We start from the raw sequence: 25,273 nt of genomic DNA on the forward strand, positions 1-25,273 counted from the left end.
TTGGCTAATTGAAGCTTAAGGAAGCATAAGCATCTCTTTTTAAGAGAGAAAGTTAGGGGAGAAATGCTAAAATGTAAAAAAGTAAAAGCCATTTTAGGGAATTATCTACTAAGTGAAAGTACAAGCAAACATTATTTAAACATCTTCATTTCTAGGAAAGAGAGCAGTGCAAAACCCAGAGTTTGACCTGCTTATTTACTGTCTCTCACACTGCCTAATATCTGCTAGAAGAGACCTCCATTAGCAGTTCGGCTCATCCCTTTTGTTAGGAGGAAATTGTCTATAGTTCTTCATACCTCTAATAATCTATATCTTCCTTTCCATTCACCTATCCCCCTTTCTTAATTAAGTCCCATACGCTGCAAATAGACCAGGTAACCTTTTCCATCTTTATTACAAAAGTTCCCTTAGTAAAATCACATCGTTTGCTTAAATAATTCACATCAACAATACTTGTAACAAGATGGCGATCCAGTGATTAAATTACATTTTCCGAAAGACCAAGGTCCTAGGGTCAAAGTTCACAGTACTGGTATAAAAAAAACCCTGCTTCCAGCCTGGTCTGTACTTGAAACAGTGGCATAACCATGGCGAGTGGTATTTTTCCAATTTTTGTTAGCATTAACAAAGTTGTTATTTATACTTAGCACTATAAAGCACCCAGAATAATATATGCATTATTGCACAGTACACTGGTTCTTTGTGTTGTGTAATGTAACATTGTTTTAAACATCTGATTTTTTTTTTTAATTTAGAGCAACAGACTGGTTTGGTCTTTCTGGGGAAGAGGATGCAAATCACTCTGATGATTGTAAAAGCAATCTCTTATACAACATACTTCATACTGTTTCATAATATTTGCCTGTTCCTGGATTACTCTGGGATGTATAAGTAAAAAGAATGAACAAAAGCCATTTTTACCCTTATATTCATATAAATCCCATAACCATTCTGCAGGAACAACTGTAACCTATCTCACACACTTCTATACCCTTATCCAGGTGTTGATTACACAGTATTTAGAGCACACATTTAGACATAAAATCACAATATATATTTAACTGGTAAGGATATTCCATAACACATACTATTGGTATATATTATCTTATGTATTCTGTTCTGAATCAGTTCGTACAAAATCAATAATTCTAATAGCCACACTGGTTTTTTTTTGTTTTTGTTTTTTTAATTCCTAGTATTTTCTTGGGCTTTTTTTTTTGTTTTTTGTTTTTTAAGACAAGACATATTAGGGACTTTAGTTTCCTAGAACAGTTTTTCTTTGAGATATGGAGCACAATTCTCAGTATCTCTCTGCTTGCTACTTAATTTCCCTAAGAATGAGGAATATCACCTAATTCTGATGGCATAGTACATTTGATTTTTTTTAAACTGTTCTAACTTTCTAAAAGTTTGAGAAAGGTAATTCATTTCTATTTGGTTTGTTCAGTGTATTTTCTACTGTTTTGTCCACCTGGGTTTTAAGTGTCTCAAGAGATGGGGATTCTATCTTTTTCCCTTTGGGAAACAATTCTCCAGTCAAATATATCTCTTTGCCAGGAAACTTTTCCTTACTATTCAGACTAAATAGACTATTTAATAATTTCATCCCATTATTCTATACATTTTGCCTGAGAACATTTGTTCTTTATAAGCCTATGCTATTTATTGTTCTTGATTTATCACCCTCTAGATATATTATGTAACTCTTTTGTTGTAATACATTGTAATAGAGAGAGAGAGAAGTTAGGCTTATAGGAGAATAATTGCCAAGTTCATTCTTTCACTTTCTTTGAAAATCTCTAATACACTTGCTGTCCTCCAGTTTTTTGGTTCCATTTTTAGGCAGCAATACAAATTCCTGAAAATTATCCTTGATGAGCAATTTCACCATAGTTACTGTTTTTATTTAATATTGTTATTGCAGTAGCAACTACTGGCCAGGGCCTCATTGTGCTAGGCATTATACAAACATTAAAAAGAGACAGTCCTTGACCTGGAAATGTACTTCTTGCAAGTATCTCTCAGTAGCTTTCCATTAGACTATGCACTTTCTTATGAGACCAGGCAGTTTCCCGCTTCTCCTATATGTTTGTCTAGCCGTTTCTCACCCTGACTCTATTTGGTCAGTTACTTGATTTAATTAATAGGTAATGGTTGTATGCTGTTTGAATTTTGCCTTTTGTCATGGCATGCTCTAAGAATGTAATGCTTCTCGTTCAACACATTTACTAGTTGGTTAAGTTGAAACACTATTTGGTGCTGAATAGTTATGTCTCTCTCTTTACTTGTTACACATCAGGAAATGGAATGAAATTATACCCCAAGTTCTTTGTACATGTGTTTTTGGTTAAATCTTTAAACCTCAGTTAATTAAGTGTTGACTCAAAGCTGCAGCTTCACCATTCAATCTGTTTATCCACTGTGATGGGGTGTATACTGTACCCCATACTGGCAGTAAAAGCATTCACGGGAGCCTGAAGGCTCAGTTAGTCACTCAGTGGCACCTGGAGGGTGTGGAAAGCAAACTTATTATCAGACCCAGCTCGGGGAGGCATCCAGAGCTGTGAGAGAGTGTTGGGAGAAAGGAGTCCCTCGTGACAGTAAGCATTGGGATCCTCTCCTGAGGCGGGAACTGTAACAAAAGGCTAGGAGAAATACTGAGAAACCGTTGAGGGGAGTGAACCCACCAGTGAACCTTGATAAATGTGCAGGAACCAGCTACCTAGGGGGAAAGCCCTGGGAGGTATGCTTGCTACTAGACTCAGCAAGGACTCTGTGGATCCCAGAAAGGGGGTGAGGAAAACGGCCTAGGGGTAGGACAAGGTAGGAAGAAGTTTAGGAAAGCAACAAGAGGTTGGAGAGAGCTGACTTTGGCTGCTTGCTACAGGCTCCCCGGACTGGAAGCCAGAGGAGCGGGAGGCCTTGATCTTCCATGGCCACCCAGGAAGATGGGATGAAAGGCTATTGGAAGCCTGGAGAGAAAGGGTGTAATGAACACTGAGTGCAGAATAATTGGCCTGCTTGAGTCTACTCAATATCAATATTTGTTCTGGTTGACTGTCACATTTCTTAATTTGCCAAGTGCTTGCCAAAATGTATTTTGAGCTTGCTAACATAGATCTGAAAATATGTTCAAATAAAGATTTAACCAACTTCTATATTATGCCAGTATTGGGGAGCAGATCTTGCATTACAATGGGAGATTTGAGAGTGCAAAAATGCAGGATTAGTTCCTTGATGCAGTGAAAATAGGGAAACTTAATGCATTATTTATGCTGTCTTGTACCTGCATGCCATTTAAAGTAGACGTTTTTAAAAGAAAAATGCATAGAAGTGTCAGTCCAAATATACCAAGGATCAGCACTAATTTAGGATTGTGTAAATCCTGGCAAAGGTCTTCAGTGGCAACACTCATGTACAGGCCAGCTTGGGATGGGGCAAAATTAGCATTATTTTGAACACTATCTTATGCCTCCAGCAAATGTGTAACTCTTTCATATTGAAATTACAATTTTAAGTGCCTAGCTTCAGAAGTCTTTCTGTAGTAGTCTTCCCTGTATTGCCTTTTGTGAGGATTAGTCAGATGCGGGGGAAAAGATGAAATTCTATATCAACTATAAATCATATGTTAGCAACTCTTACCTAGCATGTAATGGAGATAATTGAAAAGTGAGATCCCTGAAGAGAAGGATTTGCGGGATTCCACAGGAAATCTGCTTTTTCATACATTGCTTCTTGCTGAGAGAAGTATTAAAATCATTGAAAAAGCTAACTATGTTCCTCAGAAATAATACCATGTAGCTGATATGCATATTTTCCTGCCACACTTCTTTTCCAGTTTTGGAGTTGCAAGCTTCTTCACAGTTGAAGGCACAGGGACCAAATTCATTATAAGAGCCAGGCAGCCCCAGTGATTAGGGCTGCCTAAATGTAACTGAGAACAATCTGTACTGAGGATGTTGTTCTACTGCATCTTCTTGACACCATCGTGGGGCATAACACTGGGTGGGATTCATCAAAAGGGGAATAGATAGGTAAGTTTTTTGTTGTTTTGAAATGGCAGTCTTTTATAGAACGATAATACATGATGTCAACGTAGGTTTTGCTCCACCAATACCTCACAAGGGTTTACTAAGACATGACTTTTCTTTTTCTCCATTTTTCCTGTTTCTATTATAAAAGAATCAGCCTAATTATCTCACCTCTTCTAGAACTTTCTGCTGTCTGATTTCCAAAATCATTAGACAGGAAAGTAACCCATAAGTATCACATAAAAAGCAAGCAGAGCCTAACCCCAAAGTCTTTTTTTCTTTCTTATCTTTATCTCAATGACAAAATTCAGAGAGATGTTATAGCTTAAAATAACTCTAAACTACTCAATGATGGTTTTGTGTGTGCACACTTTTAAAAAGACTGAGGCCTAGTTTACACTTATAAATTATATCACCCTAGCGATAATTGCTTTTGTCTCTGAAAAATGTGCCTTGAACACCATAGTTACATTGACCTCCCCTGCCCCCTCCCTTTGGTGTAGATGCGATTAGGTCGACGGAAGATTTCTTCTATCTACCTAGCTACCGTCTCTCAGGCCTGGTCCACACTAAAAAGGGGGTTCGAATTAGGGTACGCAAATTCAGTTACAGGAATAGCGTAGCTGAATTCGAAGTACCCTAATTCGAACTACTCACCCATCCAGACATGGCGGGGTCGAACTCCGCGGCTCCCCCGTCGACTCCACCACCGCCGTTTGCAGTGGTGGAGTACCGGAGTCGACCGCGGCGCTTCCGGAGTTCGAACTATCGCGTCTAGATCAGACGCGATAGTTCGAACTCCGTGAAGTCGAACTCACCGCGTCGACCCGCGCGGTGAGTATGGACCTGTCCTCAGAGAGGTGGATCTTTTAAAAGGGAAACAAAGAGGACCAAGGGAATTATAGACAGATCAGCCTAACTTTGATACCTGAAAAGATACTGGAACAAATTATTAAACAATCAATTTGTAAGCAGCTAGAGGGTGATAGAGTTATAAGGAATAGTCAGCATGGATTTGTCAAAAACAAATCATGCCAACCCAACCTAATTTCCTATTTTGACAGAATTACTAGTGGATGGGGGGAACCAGTAAATGTGATAGATCTTGATTTTTAGTAAGGCTTTTAACACAGTCCCATATTTGAAATTATGATGTTAGGTGCGCAATTGGTTGAAAGACCGTACTTGAAGACTAGTTATTAATGGTTCATTGTCAGACTGGGAGGGAATATCTAGTGAGGACCCAAAGGGTCATTACTGGGTTTGGTATTATTCAATATTTTCATTAAAACTGGATAATGGAGTATACTTATAAAATTTGCAGATGACACCAAGCTGGAAGGATTTGCAAACATTTTGGAGGATAGGATTAGACTTCAAAATGAACTTGACAAATTGGAGAATTGCTCTGAATTCAATAAAATGAAATTCAATAAAGATAATGATTAGGGGTTTGGAGAGGGTCCCATATGAGGAAAGATTAACGTGGCTACGACTCTTCAGCTTGGAAAAGAGGAGACTAAGAGGAGATATGATAGAGGTATATAAAATCATGAGTGATGTGGAGAAAATGGATAAGGAAAAGTTATTTACTTATTCCCATAATACAAGAACTAGAGGTCACCAAATGAAATTAATAGGCAGCAGGTTTAAAACAAATAAAAGGAAGTTCTTCTTCACACAGCGCACAGTCAACTTGTGGAACTCCTTACCTGAGGAGGTTGTGAAGGCTAGGACTATAACAGCATTTAAAAGAGAACTGGATAAATTCACGGTGGTTAAGTCCATAAATGGCTATTAGCCAGGATAGGTAAGGAATGGTGTCCCTAGCCTCTGTTTGTCAGAGGATGGAGATGGATGGCAGGAGAGAGATCACTTGATCATTGCCTGTTAGGGTCACTCCCTCTGGGGCACCTGGCATTGGCCACTGTTGGTAGACAGGATACTGGGCTAGATGGACCTTTGGTCTGACCCGGTACGGCCTTCTTATGTTCTTATAAGTGCAAAGTACTACACTTAAGAAGGAAAAATCAAATCCACAATTACAAAATGAGAGTAACTGGCTAGATGGTAGTACTGCTGAGAAGGATTTATGGGGTCTATAGTGGGTCACAAATTGAATATGCATCAACAGTGTGATGCAGTTGTGAAAAAGACTAATCATTCTGTGGTGTATTAATAGTAGAAGTGTATGTAAAGCCTGGGAGATAACTATAATGCACTACTTGGCAGTGATGAGGCCTCAACTGTGTCCGATTCTGGGCACCACACTTCAGGAAAGACGTGGACAAACTGGAAAGAGTCCAGAGAAAAGCAACAAAAAGGATAGAAGGTTTTGAAAACTTGACCTGTGAGGAACTGGGCATATTTAGTCTTGAGAAAAGAAAACTGAGGAGGACCTCCTAATAGTCTTCAAATATGTTAAAGACCATTATAAAGAGGATGGTGATCAATTGTCCACTCCATGTCTATGTCTCCATGTCCACTGAAGGTAGGACAAGAAGCAATGGGAGATTTAGGTTAGATATCAGGAAAAAACGTTCTAACTATAAGGGTGGTTAAGATCTGGAATTAAGAAAGTTGTGGAATCCTCATCATTGGAGGTTTTTAAGAAGAGGTTTAGAATGGTCTAGGTTTAGCTGGTCTTGTCTGAGGGCAGGGGGCTGGACATGATGACCTCTCAAGGTCCCTTCCAGCCTGCATTTCTATGAGTCTGTAATTAACTACATCAACAGAAAAACCTATTCCATTGATGTAGGAAGCATATACACTATGGTGCCTCAGCAGCACTGCTGCAGTACTGTAGCTATGCTGCTGCCGTGGTTGTAGTGTAGACATACCCTGAGTTACATGTAAGAAATTGTAATCCAATTCTATTTACAATATTTAAGCTACAGTTAAACCACATTTTCTTTCAATAGACCACTTTACGAGCACCATCCCCAGCTACTTACAAATATATACTGAATGGCATTAAGCATTTGGCTTATGGATAGTTGACAGTAATCACAGCCAGAGCTGGCCTTTCTGTTTCCCCCCAAATCTATGGCTGTGGGCCGCCTCTTATTTTGATGACCTATAAAAGTAAAGAAGAATCATGGCTTAATTTTTTTATTAGTTTATAGTTTTTCCTTGCTAAGGCAACCTTGAATATATAAATGGTTCACTAGTGTTAAAAACTCATAACTTTTCTCTAAAGCAGGGTATTCACAAACCCATCAAAGCCAGCAAAGGCCTCTGGCCTTTGTGTTTCAGGCATGTGTGGGGAGGCAAGGGGCCTTTTTAATTTTTTGGAAGACATCAGATCAGTTCACAGCTGAAGGAAGCAGTGCTGCCCAGGCCCTGTCTATGTTAGAGAAATTGTATTTAAGAAAAAAAACCCCACAGTTGCTATTACCAGCTCTACTCTACTGATTGTTGCAACAGAGAGGCCTAGTGTAGATGGGGTACCAGATACAATGGCTGTTTTAACCACTTTCATCTCAGCCTGATCAGAGCAGGTGTAATCAGCGCTGGGCTTACAGTGGTGGTGGCCCCCAGTGATCTGTCAGTGCTAACTCTCCCCTTGCTATCTTTTTGGTCCACCAGGCCTACAGTATCCTGCAATAATCCAGTCCTCCCCTTTGGTGCAAGAGAGGTGAGTAGAAGCCTGGATACCAGTCCCCATCTGGACTGGTAGCTACCTGATGATGGTGGCGTAGCTGAGTGCCTGTAGGTTCACCATTCAGATACCCAGAGTATCAGACTCTATATGGATCTGTGTAATGGAGCCCTGGCTTGAGTGAGCAGCTCACTGGGAGATTTTAAGGAGGGCAGTGCGGTAATGTCATTTTATGATAGACCTGGGGGTGGCCCCTGAGATGTATATGTGCTCACTCAGCCTGCTGAGTATTTCACCAACTCAGTCAATTGATGGTTCCTTCAGCTTAAAACACTGTTTTCTGTAAAACTGAAGCTACAGGCCCCGAAAACAAGGATGCCCCTTATTTTATGCAACATATGGTTACCGTATTTATTAATAAAACTGAGCTCATTCACACTAATGTTGCATGGACTGTGTGCATGATCGACAAGAATGAGTTGAAAGTATTTTTGTTTGTTTATTTTTGGTGTGTGAGTGAGAAGAGGCAGGGAAAGTTGGTGGCAAAATGTTTCACACACCTGGCAATAAGTGTTAAGGCTAGGCCTGGTTACTGTGTCTGAATAAAGGAGGTGGTAAATGGCTTCGTGATCAGAACAAATCAGAGGCCAGAAGTGCAGTACAATCAGTACATTTGTGGGAGTTGTTTACTTTGTGATAATATTTACTTACACTCTATTGCACACTCTATTTTTGCACAACAAAAGAGCTCCTGCTGAGATGACTCTGAAGGGTTCTTTATTTTGTAAAGGTAAATATTTTGTTAAGGCTGAAAAAAATGGATTAGTGTCTTAGAGACAAATATGAGCAACAGTATGACACAAAATGTTGATTGGCTGTGGGAATGGCAATTTCCAACAGAACACATTATTCCTTTTTTGTTTTTTTGTTTTAAACCACTCAGGGCAAGTAATAATATATCAGCATTATTGGTGATAATACCACAATGTGACGGCATAGAGGTCCAACGAATAACTAATGGAGTGAATTCAAGTATCACTTCTTCCGCAGCTGTTTTATGTAAATATGTGGGTCTACAAAACTGAAGGAAAATTCCGTTGTAATTTTAGACATTTGGTGGCAATAAATTACTCATTTCTTTAACTCTGTTTATTAAATTTAAAATGCACTACAAAAAGATAAGAGATCAGACCTTCATAAAATACAATATCAACATTTTAGTTCTAGCTAAAAAACCAAAACCAGAAAAATGTGTACTTGAAATTAAGGTTGCAGGATCATCTCAGTGGCTAGGGAAGAATCATAGAATCATAGATTATCAGGGTTGGAAGAGACCTCAGGAGATCATCTAGTCCAACCCCCTGCTCAAACCAGGACCAACCCCAACTAAATCATTCCAGCCAATGCTTTGTCAAGCTGGGCCTTAAAAACCTCTAAGGATGGAGATTCCACCACCTCCCTAGGTAACCCATTCCAGTGCTTCACCACCCTCCTAGTGAAATCTTTTTTCCTAATATCCAACCTAGACCTCCCCAACTGCAACTTGAGACCATTGCTCCTTGTTCTGTCATCTGCCACCACTGAGAAAGCTAGGGTTGTTTTTTGTTTGTTTGTTTGTTTTTTAATTTAAATTAGAAATCCAGGAAATTCAGTGATAAGAAACTCAAATTTTATATAGTAGGGAAATTCACACGTATCTTAACTCTGGTCTCAGAGAGATCAGCTTCCATTCTTCCAACCTTTGGAGAGAGAATATAAAAAGGGTGCACCATAGAACACTGGTTTTATCTTAACATGGGAATATGTGGTTTGTATATGTGACACTTACATTAATAATTGGCTGCCATGTAGAACTATAGTCACTGATTCTGTAAGATGCTGAATGATTCTCAGAACTTCGCAGGACCATGTCCTTAATGAAGAGAGGGGAGTTGACTGCCTCCACCAATCTATTAGTTTCACTGGTAACTTGAAACACTTTTATGTATGCTATGTATTATGATGAAGAGGGTATAACACTTTATATCTAAACATAAAGAAATGTGGCAGGCAGTAGGCTTAGGGGCGTGGGAAAGTGGGAAGAAACCTCTTCCTTTTTACTACTCCCTTGCTCCCATGAAGGGAGTAATGAGGAGTGTGTTGAAATTCTTGGATCTTTAATACAGTACATGCCATATCTTATTAAAATACAGTTATGTTGGCCATGTGTGTGCTACCAGCATTCCTCCACTCAGGAATGTGCACATTCTAGGTCAGCTCAACCCAACTTCTGTTTTAGTTCAAGTCAAATACTTGACTGAACCCATGCTGTCTGCAGCACGCTGAACGCTCAGACAAAGCAAAGATTTCTGTGATGAAGTAAAAAATGCAGATGACAACAACAAAACAAAATCCCAAGGATGTTATTACAGGCAGTGTTGGTAGCACCTCCTATGATTGTGGGATGTTCCTGGGGAATGAAGAACTCCCTTGCCACTTGTTGGACACGTCAGCATCCTACCTCACCCCCAGTGAGTTTTATGATCAGACTATCAAGCACCTTTAACTTTTTTACTTCATCTAAGACTTAAATATACTGACCATCAATCAGAGGCATATGGGGGAGTAAAATTATACTCAAACATTTGATGAAGGAACACAAGAATTTCTTTAAAAAGATCTCTTCCTTTCCTTCGGGTAATCTCAGAATTCACAAGTTCTTGCTGTGAGAGATGTTTTCTAAAACTCTGTGCTTCTAGACAAATGTATATTCTTGAATCAATGAACTCAAATAGCCTTGAGTCTGTTCTTCAGACTTTTGCACAAAGACTTCAACCGCTTACTGGCACTAAGAATCCAATGCTGCTCACTGTATTAGCATGAGGATGTCAATACTAGCATGTACTGAGGTCAAGACAAGGAGCACCATTTGACCGTACATGACAAAAACTTAATGACATCAACAATAAAACCTGGGAGATGAGTCTCATGTTCAGTGCCTGCTCTGCCTGATTTGGTGCAGGGACTTGAACCCATGTTTTTGTCCCAGTTTCCTTACCCAGGCAGTCCTAGTTTTCACTTCTGGATTCCCTGTCCCAGTCTCATTCCCCACTTCCAGTCCCATTCTTCTCACACAGGCATTCTTGGTTTCCCCAGTCTTCTTTCCCAGCCAGTTCTACGTCCTCCTTTCCTGGCTCCTCCTCCCATCTGTATCTCAACCCCTCACTGGCCTCAAGTCATCTGCCTGTCAATGTTTGTTAGACCCACAGGCTGCCAGTCCCATTCTTCTTCCCCAGGCCACTCATCCAATTTGAGACTACCCCCACCTCCCCCTGCTTGGCTTCTTGTCCCAGTCTCCCATCCTCTGGCTCCTTGTCCTAGGGTCATTGCCTAGCTAGTCACTGTTATCTCCTCATAGCCTGGCTTCTTCAGATATGTGTCCCCACCTCTTTCTGCTCTTGCCCCAGTTGTCTTCCAGTTCTAGTCTCCTACATTACTCTTCATCTCATCTCAGTCTTCTCCCCACCCACCAGCTCCCAGTCCCAGTCTCCTTGCCCAGCCAATCCCAGTGTTCTCTGCCCCAACTTCCAGTCTTAGATTTCCTCTGCGCCTCCTGCCAGCTTCCAGCCCTTGTCCCCCTCTCCAGTCTCCTTGTTCCAATTCACCCCCTGCACCGTCCCACTTGCAGGTTTTGGCTGTTGTCCCCACTGCATTTAAATAAGGCATCTTCCTCCTCCACCCAGCCTGGGGCCTTCAGGAGGATCATTGAGAGCACAGGAGAGACAGGTTCACTGTTTTCAATTCCAAGTTCCAAGCCTCTACCGTCCATATGCAAACTGTGACTTTTTTCCACAGTAGCCAAATTTGAGCAAATTTTCACAGAGATGGCAAAAGGCACATCCCTGACACACAGGCCACCCCCTGCCAAATTTAAGTTCCTGCTCAAAGGTATGGCAGTGATAGAGCATCTCAAATAAAAGGTTGTGGGATTTTTTAAGATTGACGGTGGGAGAAATAATTTACTTATTTTTCCCTAGAAAAATTGAAATGTCTGAATCCTTTCCAAATAATTCAGTCTGAAAAAGACACCTTCCATGGAAAATTTCAGCCTGAACAATTAAAGTTTGGCAAATTTATAAGCAACTGAAAAGAGGGTCTTATAATGGGAATTATCAGGCAATCTTAATCATAGGAGGTGCTACCAACACTGCCTGTAATAACATCCTTGGGATTTTGTTTTGTTGTTGTCATCTGCATTTTTTACTTCATCACAGAAATCTTTGCTTTGTCTGAGCGTTCAGCGTGCTGCAGACAGCATGGGTTCAGTCAAGTATTTGACTTGAACTAAAACAGAAGTTGGGTTGAGTTGACCTAGAATATGCACATTCCTGAGTGGAGGAATGCTGGTAGCACACACATGGCCAAAAGAACTGTATTTTAATAAGATATGGCATGCACTGTATTAAAGATCCAAGAATTTCTGAACATGATGGTACCTGCAATAGATAGGATGGGTGCCTGCCTATGTTGAGAGATGAGGGCATATCTCAAACTGTGCTGAATGTTATTCTTTGGATGTAGCTTTTCTCCAAAAGATTTTACAGTATTAGAAATGGTGTTTTGTGAGAGTGTTTCAGTTTTGCAAGTCAGAGTAGAAATAGGGTGGAAAGGAAACACAGGTAAAACAACTGTGATACATCTTTAATATTGACCACAAAATGGCAGGCAACAAATAACTCCATGCTATTCTGCCTGGAATATTTACATTGACTATAATGAGTTAAGATGTTGGTTAATCTTTCACAAATCTTGTCAATGTTTATATTACCATATTACAAGAAATAGTGTCTTCCTTGTTGTCTGTGAAAGAGCAGAGCACGTGATCACTTTTAGAGGAACTATAACCTAAGAGTTTTCTATTTGTAGACATTCAAATCACAATTGATTTCCAATGTCTGTGCTTGGTACAGTAATTAGCTAGATACTCTTATGCACTAAATATAACTAACATTTATGCTCTTGCAGCATAATAATGACCTTGGCTTATACGATAGCACCTTCTCTTTGGAAGAGTACCAAAGTGCTTTACTACAAGATCTACCATAAAAAGGGAATCTTACCTTACAGCCATTACACATGCAACTCCTAGCAACCTTAGTGGGAGTCTTGTGTATGCAAGAATGCAGGAACAAGCTGAAAAAATTATTGCTATATACAATTATTTATCAGTCACTGAAATGCAGCTGCTGTTTAATATTGCCAAGTAATACTACAAAGCAGTTTATTTAGGATGGAGAAGAATGGCTGACTGAACTTCAGGGGGAACATTAGGCAAATTGTACAGTAATTATTTAAACTGGAATTTAGCCACAATGCCATCATCTACACTCTTGCAAAAAGTTCCATATAATAAGAACATAAGAACATAATTTTTAACAGCCATGAACTGTCAGGACAGCAGTATCATATCTCTTTCATCACAATGACCCCTAACGATATGCTGGGGCATTAATTCAGACTGAATGCAATTTACTGAAATGCTAGTATCACACCTGGATTTTCCCTGGAGGTCTGCCATCCAATTACTGACAGTCCAACACTGCCTAGCTTGTGTGATCGCTGTAGATCCTAGCCTTATAAGCTACATTTTTATGCAATATAATTGCAATTTAATTTGGTTCTAGAAATAGAAAACATGATGTTGGGATTTCTTCCTTGTCAATATGATCCTTTATTCATGCTATTAATCATTAAACCCTTCTGTGTAGTCCCTCTCCCCACCCTACACTCTTTCCTGTATTTACTGGAAGGGCATGTTAGCTTTCCAAGGCATTCTTGAAAGGTAGCCCAGTTGGTTGGGAATCTTTCAACTAAACTTTTTTTTTATTGGAAAATGGCAATTTGTCAAAACACAAACTTTTAGAAGGTGAGGGTTGGTGTCGATGAATTTAGGAAAAGTTTCAAAACTATCAAAATGTTTCATTTCCACATTTTTAAAATAAATTCTGGCTTTCCAGTTTGAAACAACTTTTTGTTTTGAAACTTAAACTAATTGTAGCAAAAAACATATTACATGGTCAATCAAAATGATAACTTTCCAAATTTTTGAAACAAAATCTTTTCACTGAACTGAAATTATTTTTTTGGAGTTTTTGGTTGCAATTAATTTTTTCTAGATTGACTTTTTGTCCTGATTTGAGATGGGAAAAACTTTTTCTTTTTAACCTCAAATTTTAATGGGACAAGAAAACTGTTTCCTGTTCTGTTCTAGTCACAACCTCTCCAACAGTGTAAAAGCATTCCCCATTTAGGTGATTTAAAAACCAAACAAACCTCTCCAATGCTTCTGAGCTCTGAAGTGCTGCTCCATGAAGGACAATAAGGTCATATCTTAGGCTCCAGTCAAACATGGAACAAAGAGTCTATTTCTGACTTGTTACACATCAGAAATGGCCAGGGGTGAAAGTAGAAATAGGGACTTACTGGTACAAGGCTGGGTTGGAGCCAGCTCTGGCGTCTGGAAGGGGCGGGGCCTCGGGCGGAAGGGGCAGGGATCGGGGGGTCAGAGCCAGCCCCGGACCGCCCTGTACTGGTAAGTGCCCTCCCCCTCCCCCACTGGGGTAGCAGTGGCAGCCGGGGGCTCCGGCAGCAGTTTAAAGGGCTCAAGGCTTGGCCACCGCTACTGCCCAGGGCCCTTTCAACAGCTACCAGAGCCCCCGGCTGCTGCTGCTACCCCAGGGCTCTGGCAGTGGGGCTCTGGTGGCCATTTAAAGGGCCGGGGCCGTAGAGGCAGCGGGAGCTCCGCTGCTACTCTCCTGCTTCTACCGCCCCAGCCCTTTAAATAGCCCCCAGAGCCCTGGAGTAGCGGCGGGGCTCTGAGAGTTATTTAAAGGGTCCAGGGCAGTAGAGGCAGCGGGAGCCCCAGCCCTTTAAATAGCCCCTGGAGCCCCACTGCCACTACCCCAGGGCTCCAGCAGTGGAGCTCTGGTGGCAATTGCTGCTGCCTGGGGAAGCTGGGCCACCCTGGTAAGGGGCACCAGCTCTTGCCAGTATGCCGTAAGGGGCGTACGGGCTTACTTTCATCTCTGGAAGTGGCTGTTTGGATCATATGTCTCATCTCTTTTACAAAGACCCTGATATTTTTTTCATGTCTCTCCGCTTCTTCATCAGATCAATTACTTACCAATCTCTCCCTTGCTTGTTTTGCTTCCCATGATGTTGTGCCTTCCTTATCTCTACTTGTTAAGCAGCTTATAAATTCCCTTTCTGTTCCCAACCAGTTTCCTAATGCTGTCTCATTTGTCCTGTTCTGCTTCTGCTCCTGCTTTATTGCCCCTCCAGTGGAATAAGCTCCCTCTTTCAATAACCACCACCATACTATTTAATTACAAATTCTCCTGGTATCGTCTTCCTTCTCCCCCTCATCTCCCCAATCAGACCCATGCTGGTCAGACCTAATTAGTCTCTTATTTTTGACAATACTCCAGTTAAACATTTTTTGCCTTCCCTTATTTCTTCAGTGGGTTGTCGTTTTTTTTTTTAAAAAGTGCATTTGCCTTTGATAATGAGATCCTGTTACTTCTGTATTCTCCTGGTACTAGGAATAATGCAAATACTGAGGTAATGCCATTTAGTCACCTAGGCCACCACAGAAAAGCTTTTAAGGGTGACCACTGCACTTGCATTTCATGTCCTGTCTCAATGTTTATTGCCTATTTTTTTCTCCAATTTTATATTAATTTCAAAAGTTTATTATAAAGTTTATTTTAATAATGCTAAAGCAGGAGGGTCAAAAGCAGTCGATAAGAGAAGAAATGCTAGGTTATTTATTTTTAAGTGTTGTGTGTCTACATTTGTTGGCCAATAATTCAGTCTCTGGCATCTATTATTCAAGGGCAGTATGTATTTAGTTGGGGAACATCCAAGGCATGCATTGCTCATGTCCGAGCCATTTTATTTAGAAAGTAGTGGTTCACATTTGGTTTTTAGTACTTCAGGGGGAATTTTGCCCTTTAAACATGTCTAGATCTCTGGTAATTTGTAACCGCTCATGACAGCCATTATTTTATCCTTCTTGGTCATTACTCACCAAGGCACCCAACCAGATGTGTTAGAAACACTATGTAATGTGTACAGCACATTCTTTAGGAGCACATAAAAACTGAAAAGAGAATGATAGTCACTGAGGTAAGTGTCTTGACCTCCCCCCGCCCCCAACTCTGGAAAGAAGCTGTGCTGTTATATTATCCTCCCTCATTTGAAGCATTCTCTTTCATTTAAATGTAGATAAAGTATGGGAAAGAGGCGGGGGTGAGAGGGGAGACTGCAGGTAGAGAAATGAAATGCTTGCTGACATGTTGATACTGGAACGCTCTGTAGCTGAAGGTTGGAATTCAGACCCCACTGAACAGGTTGGACTTTGACTTCACCACACAAGGAATGAGTCTTTTCACGTCAGTTAGCCTTTCGCTTTCTGAAGCTGGAGTGTTCCTAATGAGGGAAAACAACACAGGAAAGAGAGTAGTTTCTCAGCAACCCATAACTGACTCATGCTGCTGGCATCGTAACTAGGAGTGAGAGAGCACTGCAGGATCTATAATGAAGATGTTTCTTTGGTAATCGTGACCAGCCCTAAAGAAATGGGGAAAGGATTGAAAAGTAAATAAGAGACAGATATTAAATCAACAAAAAAAGAGAAATTATAACTTCATTCCCAGAACAGCAGGCTGCTTATGGAAAAGAAAAACCACTTCCCCTCAGGCGTCCCTAAAAATACAAGGCTTGCAACAGTTCATGATAATGATTCCAAAAAGGGAAGCAGTATTGCATGGTCATGATACACACAACTGGGGAATATAGCTGTGGTTATATAAGTCTATGGGGTTGGACAAGACACATGATCATAACACAAATGCAAAACCTACAAGTATGAAAGCTGTCTAGTTAAAATCAGAAACCATCAGGAAGAACAAATGTTAAGGTACCTACAGCAACATTAACTCAGCCACATTGCATATGGATACTATTCCTATTTTCATCTGGTTCAGTGTATAGCTTAATTATATTGTTTGCTAAAAATGTCTCTCAGAAGATATATAAGAATGTGCAGCATGGCCAAATTAATGTTGCTGCACTTCCAGATAGAAAATAAAAATGAGCAATTTTAGGTTCTGATTCTGGCACTTAAATATATGCTTAAGTCCACATTAAATTGTCAATTGGATTGAAGCACATGCTTAAGTACCCTTCCGGAACCGGGACCTTAATTTTGTATTCACTTAGGATTTTTAGTATTTAATTTCCTTTCTTTTTAAAAATAGGGGAAAAATATGTTACATGTGCTCATAGTTAATATTAACATTTAAAAATAGTCCCAGTTAGGGCTTGAAGGTGGCATGTCAGCTTTTAACCTTTGTTTCTGCTGTTTTGCTTGGAGATATTTTTCTGCCACGCTGGGTTAGAGGTGGTGTGCAGCTGCTCTGCTTACATTATGATGACTGCATTTTGATAATGGAAGGGTAAAAAACAGGATGTTAACATTTGCAGAATACTGCAGAAAACATTAGCCATTAACACAATAGAATCTACAAGTTGTTCATGCCCATGATTTTATCCTTTTCCTGATAAGGTAGAGTGGGACCTCTGCAGCATTTTGCTGAGTAAATATCCTGTTGAATCAATCACCTGCATACATATTATTACAGCAACATTGTAAGAGCATCAGAACCTGCCTCTGTCTACCCCAAGCCTCTGGGGCAGGCTAGGCAGAGGGAAAGGCCATTGTGAATGTGACACAAAGGGTGTGGGACTTCACTGTAGTGCTAAAATATTAGCCGGTGCCTATATGATTTTTATTTTAGTAGCTTATAATTAGCTAAAAATTAAAACAAAAACAAACAAAAAAAAAAACCGGCCCTGGACATCTCTCAGCAAGGCCTCGTTACATACCCAGGACTCAGTTCTGCCATTTGATAGATGGGCACTAGATGGTACTACATTATAATAATTATATGAAATTAAATATTTTTTCATTAGCTTCTAAAGGTTGCAATCTGGATTGGGAACTTTGTGTTAGGCACTCTACATGTGCACACGTAAATGTGAAATGAGCCCAAACATCTGAGTGCCATTAGAATGGAACAATGATAGGAAAGGAGGAGGAACAAGGGTGAGAGTAAAATGGCATTGTGGTTATATAGGTTAAAATGTGCACAAGTCACATTAGATATTTCTCTGACTCCATGGGCACACCGTTCAACTTTGCTCTTTTCTATATTTTGACTTTTCAGTTCCTCCCTTTGATGTCCAAATGATCCCATAAGTCCCTTGTCTGTGCTTTCCCTGTTGCTGCTCTCACTCTGAGAGCCTCTAGAGGAAATCCTGTGAGCTACACTGACTTCCTCCACTGAGTTTGTCTTGGTGTTTGCAGCTTAGGTTTGCTCTTTCTAAATCAATATCTTCACAGATCAATTTCTACACTTTAAACCCCCAGCAACTCTTCCCATTTCACTTCAGCCTTACTCTCTCCTCTTATACCTAAGAACCTGATCATGCAAATTAATTTAAAGACACAGGAATTTACATTCCTTTCCTTCTCAATCATTTACTTTAACTTTGTTTTTTTAAAAGCCTAGTCTCCAATTTGGTTTTATTCCCTCGATTTGACTTACAGAACTTTCCTCTACTGCTCTCCATTATTCATTCTCTTCTGGTTCTTCTTTCAGAAGTCAAACATGCTCTTGTTTCTCTACCTTTAAGCTCTCTCCTCAGTCCAGCCCTGCATCTAGTTTTCTTTCCAACGTAACATCTTAATCATCTCACCAATTTCTCACAGTAAACCTTTCAAATTCATCTTCCAAAATCCTGCCATTTTCCTCACCATTGACAACTGTGTTATCTTCCATGATACTCAAGTTCACAACCTCAGTTTGCTTTCCTCTGTCTCTTTCTCTGTCTCCAACTATATGCACACTCTTACCAAATCATTGTGCTTTCTCTATAACATACCTAATGCTCTCATGCTCAGACCCCACTACTAAAACCCTGGCTCATTCTTGTGAGATATCTTGCCTTGATATTCCACTAACCTGGAGGTAAACTCTACAACAGAAAAAGACTTAAAACTTGTCTTGAATCTCAAAGCCTTCAGTGCCCTACTTCTTGGAGGATCTAGATTTGTTTTTGTTTTGTTTTAACATTCCCTCCCCAGCCTTTTTTTCTTATAATTTCATGACAATTACTGCCAAGATACTATTTCACAAATTCCTCATTTCTCTTGCCAGCCAGTTAATCTGAGCTATAGCGTAGTCTCAGAATCTAACTGGTGCATTGTTTCAGGCTCCCCACAGCTAGAGTGCCTGGGTGTGATTAAGCACACTTTCCACTTCTCAAGTGCCCCCTCTAGACATCCCCTTCCTCTTCTGATGACTTAGCCCTCCAGTCAGGTCACCTACCATTGCTCCCACTTTCTGGGTATCGAAGTCCCATGTTCAACATAGTGCAACTCTGGTTGTCGATTTGTCTGTCTTCAGGCCATTCTTTCTGGGCCCCAGGGCCCTCAGGTTTCCTCCTTGAGTCCCTGCACACCAGGACCGGCTCTAGGCACTAGCAAAGGAAGCACGTGCTTGGGGCGGCACAGTTCCAGGGGCGGCATTCTGGGCTGTTGCGCTCCCAAAGTTTTTTGTTGTTGTTTTTTTTGCTTGGACAGTTGTGCTCTCAGAGCTTGGGGCTCTGCTGCACACTAACCCTTCAATCAATACTAACTCAAATATTTCCCACTCCAGCTAACCCCCAACTTAAGTCCTCTTCCAACCCAAACTTCTATAGGAAAAATACGGCAGTGTCTAAAACTACCAAGCAGATATTTCTCCTTGTATTAGAATGAATTTACCTATTATATATTCAAATGGAAATAATCTAAATTGTGCTTAGTTCACCTAGTAGCATAGAAGTAGCCCAGTCCATTGTCAGTTTGTAGCGGGGCAGTAACCCTGCTCCTGTGAAAGGGTTAAAAGACAGCCCTTGGAGAGGGCTGGGGCTGAGAGCCAAAAAGCCTTTTTGGCTCTCAGCCCCAGCCCTCTCCAAGGAAAATTTTGGAAAAAGTAAGCAAGAAGGGTAAGAAATGAAGAAAATGAGCCTGAAACAAAACTTTAAATGCCAGATCTACTTCTGGGGGCTTCTTATCTATTGTCCATTTGTGGCCTGGTCCTGTAGTTCTTACACATGCAAAGCTCCCAGAAGAGGAGTGCAAAATTTTAAGACGGAAGAAAAATTCCACTTTAAAAGAAAATGCAATATACACTCCTCACTGAACTAATGTAACATGGATTATCCCTTGCTTGACTTGTGAGTCAAAACAATATAAAATAAATAAAAACCAATGTTTTAGGAGCTGTGGGGATAAAATCACATATTGCAATTGGGAAGACTTCACCTTCAGTCTTGCTTGCTACTATGATGTGGCTGTCAGAACAATGGAAAATTTGGATGGGTTGTAGAATAAATTAGTCCTCTCCTTAGCAGAGTATTCCACTATTCCAAAGAAGTACAACTCTGCCAGAATTTGAAATTGGAATAGTTAATAGGAAATTGATATATCAGACACATCTTAAAATGTAGATAAGCTTGGGAGGATTAGATTTTTATCAGTAAATGTTGGTAAACCTTGATTTCACTGTACATACACAAACTGAAGGAAAAAAAATCCATTGATGATGATACCTGATATTTACAGATAGGCAAAGTAAGAAAAATGCTGCTTGAGAACTTCTTAGTTTGATTTATTGATATTTACTTTGTATATTTTGATATGTCAATTTGACAATTTGATTTGACAATTTGTGTTTTAATGGTCATAAAACTTTCAACTTTTTGAATCTCAATATCTACTATCATCAAATTATTGCATGACACACACCCCCATCTGATTCCCTCATAATTTCCTGCAATTGTGAAAATTTAAATAGATAAAATAGAAAAATGTTTAAAAATAAATATTAATATCTATCAATAAAAAATAAATTTTGCCAGGCCTAAATATAAACTACTTCATATATACTGTAAGGATTCCAGAACAAATTGGCTTCCTTCTTGTTGGTTCCCTCACTTAGATCAATAAGATGACATTACTATAAGAAAGTAATATAATATAACAAAATTGGAAACCCACTGATATTTCTCTTCCATGCAATTCTAATTCATACTATTAGTAAAATGCATTCTCTGTCAGTTACCTAAGTAATTGGAAGGAAGGAATATATGTGAATCTTTAATATTTTCCTGCGAGGTTTTACAAAAGATAAAACTGCATTTAGAAAGGTACTTTGTGCCATTGCCATTTATAGCCCCCTCAAAAAAGCTGTTAAAATGCAATCTGATACAATAAGTGTTTGAGTTTGTGCTGTTTTTGATGCTCCCCAGCAGCTTATGTGATTTGTGTTCTTAATACATCTTAAGAACTATGTTCTTCCATGGTATCTGTCGGTGCAATATAAAACCCTATCACTGAGTTATCTGAGCTCTTTAGTTCTGTCCACTCAAGAGGTGGGGTTCAATTTGGAACCCCAGATGCATACTTTAGGAAATGTGGTTCACGATCTTTATTTCTCTCTCTAATGACTGGACTGGATCACTGAGTCTGAACAAACCTGAACTTTTGTACGGTCAGATTTGGATCCAAATTCCATGGCTTGGGGCCCATATCTAGTGCACTCCATTTGAGTTCTTAGCAGGATGCAAGAATTTCTTCAGCCCCTTTGCCCACTCTTCAGTTTCACATCTTTCACACCCAGTATTTTCACTCTTTTTCCCCCTCCTCTTTTCTCCTTTCCTTCCCTTTCAAACACTCACCAAAATCTTATTCTTGCTCTTCTTCTTTGCTTTTCTTGTGCTTCTCCCTCCCATCTCCAAGCACCAAACTCTTCCCACATTCAAATCCTGCTGTCTTATGCCTCTTTTCTCTATCCTTCTGCCCCATCATGTTGTTCTCCCTCTCCTTCTGCTCCTCACCATAAGAATTCCATTTTCTGTTGCTGCTTCTTATCCCCACCATGAAGCACGATCTCGCTGACATTAACCTCCCCTCCTCTATCCCTCAACATCTCCCCCTTTCAATTCTGTCCCTGTTGACCTTCATTTTCACTTTGGTCACCTCAACTTCCCCTTTCACTTCTGCTTTCCCTCCAGAACATTCCCACTTATCTATCAGATCTCCATCCTCTCCCCCAGTCTCTGTTCCAGAGACCCTACTCTAACTTGCACATTTCCCTTTCTGCTTGCCTCTGTTCCCACAGAAACTCCAACTTGACTCTGTCCTGCTAAGACTCTCCTAGATGCCTCTCCCTCTCCCCCCCCAAAAATTGCAAGAAGCTACTATTCTCCAGGGAGATGACATCAAGTCATCTCTGCCAACCCCAGAGGACTTTAATGGTTCTCACTCTCCATGTGCCTCTGAATCTGCAGACTTGCCTTTGTCCTGTTGAAACCACCCTCAACTTTCCTAAAGAGCCCTTCAGCTGCCACTGTCACCCAACATCTTCACTTGGCTCTCTTTCCTCCTCTAACTTAACTCGGTCCCTCTCAGAAGCACCCAATTCAACTCTTCCTTCCAAAACTGGTTCTATCCCTTTAGAAGTTCTTAATGTGGTGCTCTCTCCTCTAATGCACTATGCTGACTCCACCCCTTGCCTCCATCTTAGTTCTGTGTACCCAGAACCTCTCAATTTGATCTCCATCGCCCATAATGCAGATCATACCACCAGACTTCCGCTTGCCTGTACCTTCCTCTACTCATAGAAATCATAAAAATGTATGACTGGAAGGGACCTCGATAGGTCATCTAATCCAGTCCCCTGCACTAAGGCAGAACTAAGTTTTATCTAGACCTTCCTTGACAGGTGTTTGTTTAACCTGTTCTTATAAACCTCCAATGTCAGGAATTCCACAGGTGCTTAGCTACCCTTACAGTTAGGAAATTATTCCTAATGGCCAAAATAAATCTCCATTCCTGCAGTTTAAGCCCATCACTTCTTGTCCTGTCTTCGGGAGCTAAGGAGAACAATGTATCACCTTCCTCTTTTAACCCTTTATATGCTCGAAGACTATTATTATATTCCCCCTCAGTCTTCTTTTCTCCAGCCTAAACAAACCCATTTTTTTCAATCTTTCCTTGTAGATCATGTTTTCTAGTCTTTTAAATCATTTTTGTTGCTCTTCTCTGGGGACTTTCTCCAATTTGTCCACATCTTTCCTGAAGTGTGGGGCCCAGAACTGGACACAATACTCCAATTGAGGCCTTAACAGTGCTGAATAGAGAGAGAATTACTTCTCATATCTTGCTTACAACACTCCAGCTAATACCTCCCAAAACAATGTATTTTTTATGCAATGCTATTAAATTATGGACTCCTATTTAGTTTGTGATCCACTATAACCCCCAGATCCTTTTCTGCAGGACTGCTTCCTAGGCTGTCATTTCCCATTTTGTATTTGTGCAATTGATTATTCCTTCCTACGTATAGTACTTTCCATTTGTCCTTATTGAATTTCAGATCATTTCTTCACTTTGTTAAGATTATTTTGAATTCTAATCCTATCCAGCAAAGCACTTGCAAACCCTCCCAGCTGGGTATCATCAGACTTTATAAGTTTACTCTATGCCATTATCAAAATCATTTATGAAGATGTTGAATAGAACTGGATCCCACTTGATATGCCCTTCCAGCTTGATTGCAAAACCATATTCCGTTGTTATCAATGATTCACAACCAGTTGTGTACACACTTTATAGAAGGTTTGTCTAGACTATATTTCTCTAGTTTGTTTATGAGAAGCTCCCCTATCCACAAAGCTTGTTACCCTGTCATTGGTTGGTTTGACATGCTTTTTTTCTTGACAAATCCATGCTGACTGTTTCTTATTACGTTATTTTCATCTAGGTGCTTACACATTATTTATTTGCTCCAATACCCTTCAGTGTACAGAAGTTGAGCTAACTGATCTATTATTCCCTGGGTTGTTCTTATTCCTTTTTTATAGTTGGGTCCTATATTTGCCCCTTTCCAGTCCTCTGGAATCTTTCCTGTCTTCCACAAGTTCTCAGAGATAATCGCTAATGTCACTGAGATCTCTTCAGCCTTAAGTTTCTAGGATGTATTTCATCAGGCCCTGCTGACTTGAAGACAACTAACTTGTCTAAGTAATTTGTTAACTTGTTCTTTTCCCATTCATGATCTGTTATGGGAGGGTGCTGGTATATGTGGTGGACAATAGGCCTGGCAGCTGGTCTCCTGCTTCACAAGCTGGACTCCTTCTTTGCAGGGCCAGCTTTAGGCCTGTTCCACCAATTCCCCCGAATCAGGCCCCGCGCCTAAGAGGGCCCCACGCCCAGTGAGAATCCGTTTCCTGGCTAGAGGCACCTTTTTAATTTTTACTCACCTGGTGGCGCTTTAGGTCTTCAGCAGCACTTTGGCGGCGGGTCCTTCACTTGCTCTGGGTCTTCGGTGGCAGGTCCTTCAGTGCCGCCGAAGACCTGGAGCAAGTGAAGGACCCACTGCCGAAGTGCCACCAAAGTCTCGGAGCACCACTCAGTGAGTACAAGCCCCACATGTTTTTTTTAACGTGTATGTGGGGTTTTTTTTGTTTGTTTTTTAAGTCATCCCTGCCAGGGCCCGTCAAAACTGTTCGAATTGGGCCCTGCACTTCCTAAAGCCGGCCCTGCTTCTTTGAGATCTCTCTGCTCTTCTTCTTCCACAGCAGCGGAGAGCAGACCTCCTCTATCACTTCACTTGTAAGCACTTGAGGCAGGGACTGTCTTATTTTGTGTTTTGCACAGCAAGTGCCACCACTGTTGTAAGCATTTAACAAATAACTTTATTTCCTGGTCAGCTGCTCATTGACTGGTTGCTGGGCAGGGGAGAACATCTCAGTCAGGAACTGTCTGGAAGGACAAAGTCATGATCGCCTCCTTCCCACTGCTGAGAGAGAGAGTCTGTAATTACATACAGGGGTCTCTTCCAGCTCCAATTGCTCTGATTGTCCCAAAGCACATGTCACAAGGGGCAACATGTCACAGGAAAATCTCTTCACCCTAAAGATGGCTTACTGCTCCTGCTGCTATTACCAATATTTTCTGTTTGAAAATTTTAGCTTAGCAAATTGGGATGCCTAACATCCAGCTCTCTAAATAAGGAGTATGATTCCCCTCCAGAGGTGCTGATCATTCCTAGTTTCCAGGGGAGTCAATGAGAACTGTAGCAGCACCACCATTTCTGAAAATTAGGCCCTTTCACCATGAAAGTGCCCCTCTATGACCTAAGTTTTAAAACGCTGGCCTCACTCCTTAAAAACAGGTACAAGGCTGGGCGTAGTAGGTGAGCAGCCAGGGCTGTATGCTGGAGGAAGAGAGAGGATGTGACACACTTTCCCCCCACTGCTGCCCCCCCATCATCCATCCCATTAGCCCATATTCTATTCTTGGCCAGCCCTCCCGCGTTGCCTAATCTCGTTGACAACTTGCTGCCAAACCTGCAGGCAGCTGCAGCTCCTTGGCTGCTTCCCGTGGGGGCAGAGAGAGCAGCAGCAGCAGCAGCAGCAGCAGCCGCCAGAGAGCGGGCGGGTTTGTGAGCCGCCTGGCGCTGCAGCAGCAGCAGCAGCAGCAGCAGCA

General features: G+C 40.8%; 1 protein-coding gene across 5 annotated transcripts in view; it reads left to right on the top strand.

Annotated features, from left to right (window-relative positions):
- The window catches only part of RGS7 (regulator of G protein signaling 7), a 478,754-nt gene that overhangs the window by 11,925 nt on the left and 441,556 nt on the right, over positions 1 to 25,273 (top strand). For all 5 annotated transcript variants that reach the window (XM_039529565.1, XM_039529559.1, XM_039529560.1 and 2 more), the window contains exons 5-6: positions 3,839 to 4,034; positions 7,620 to 7,668. The gene's annotated coding sequence lies outside the window, so the exon portion shown is untranslated. The remainder of the gene's footprint in view (positions 1 to 3,838; positions 4,035 to 7,619; positions 7,669 to 25,273) is intronic.

The sequence above is a fragment of the Mauremys reevesii genome, linkage group 3, assembly GCF_016161935.1.
Source record: "Mauremys reevesii isolate NIE-2019 linkage group 3, ASM1616193v1, whole genome shotgun sequence".
NCBI classification, from domain to species: domain Eukaryota; kingdom Metazoa; phylum Chordata; order Testudines; family Geoemydidae; genus Mauremys; species Mauremys reevesii.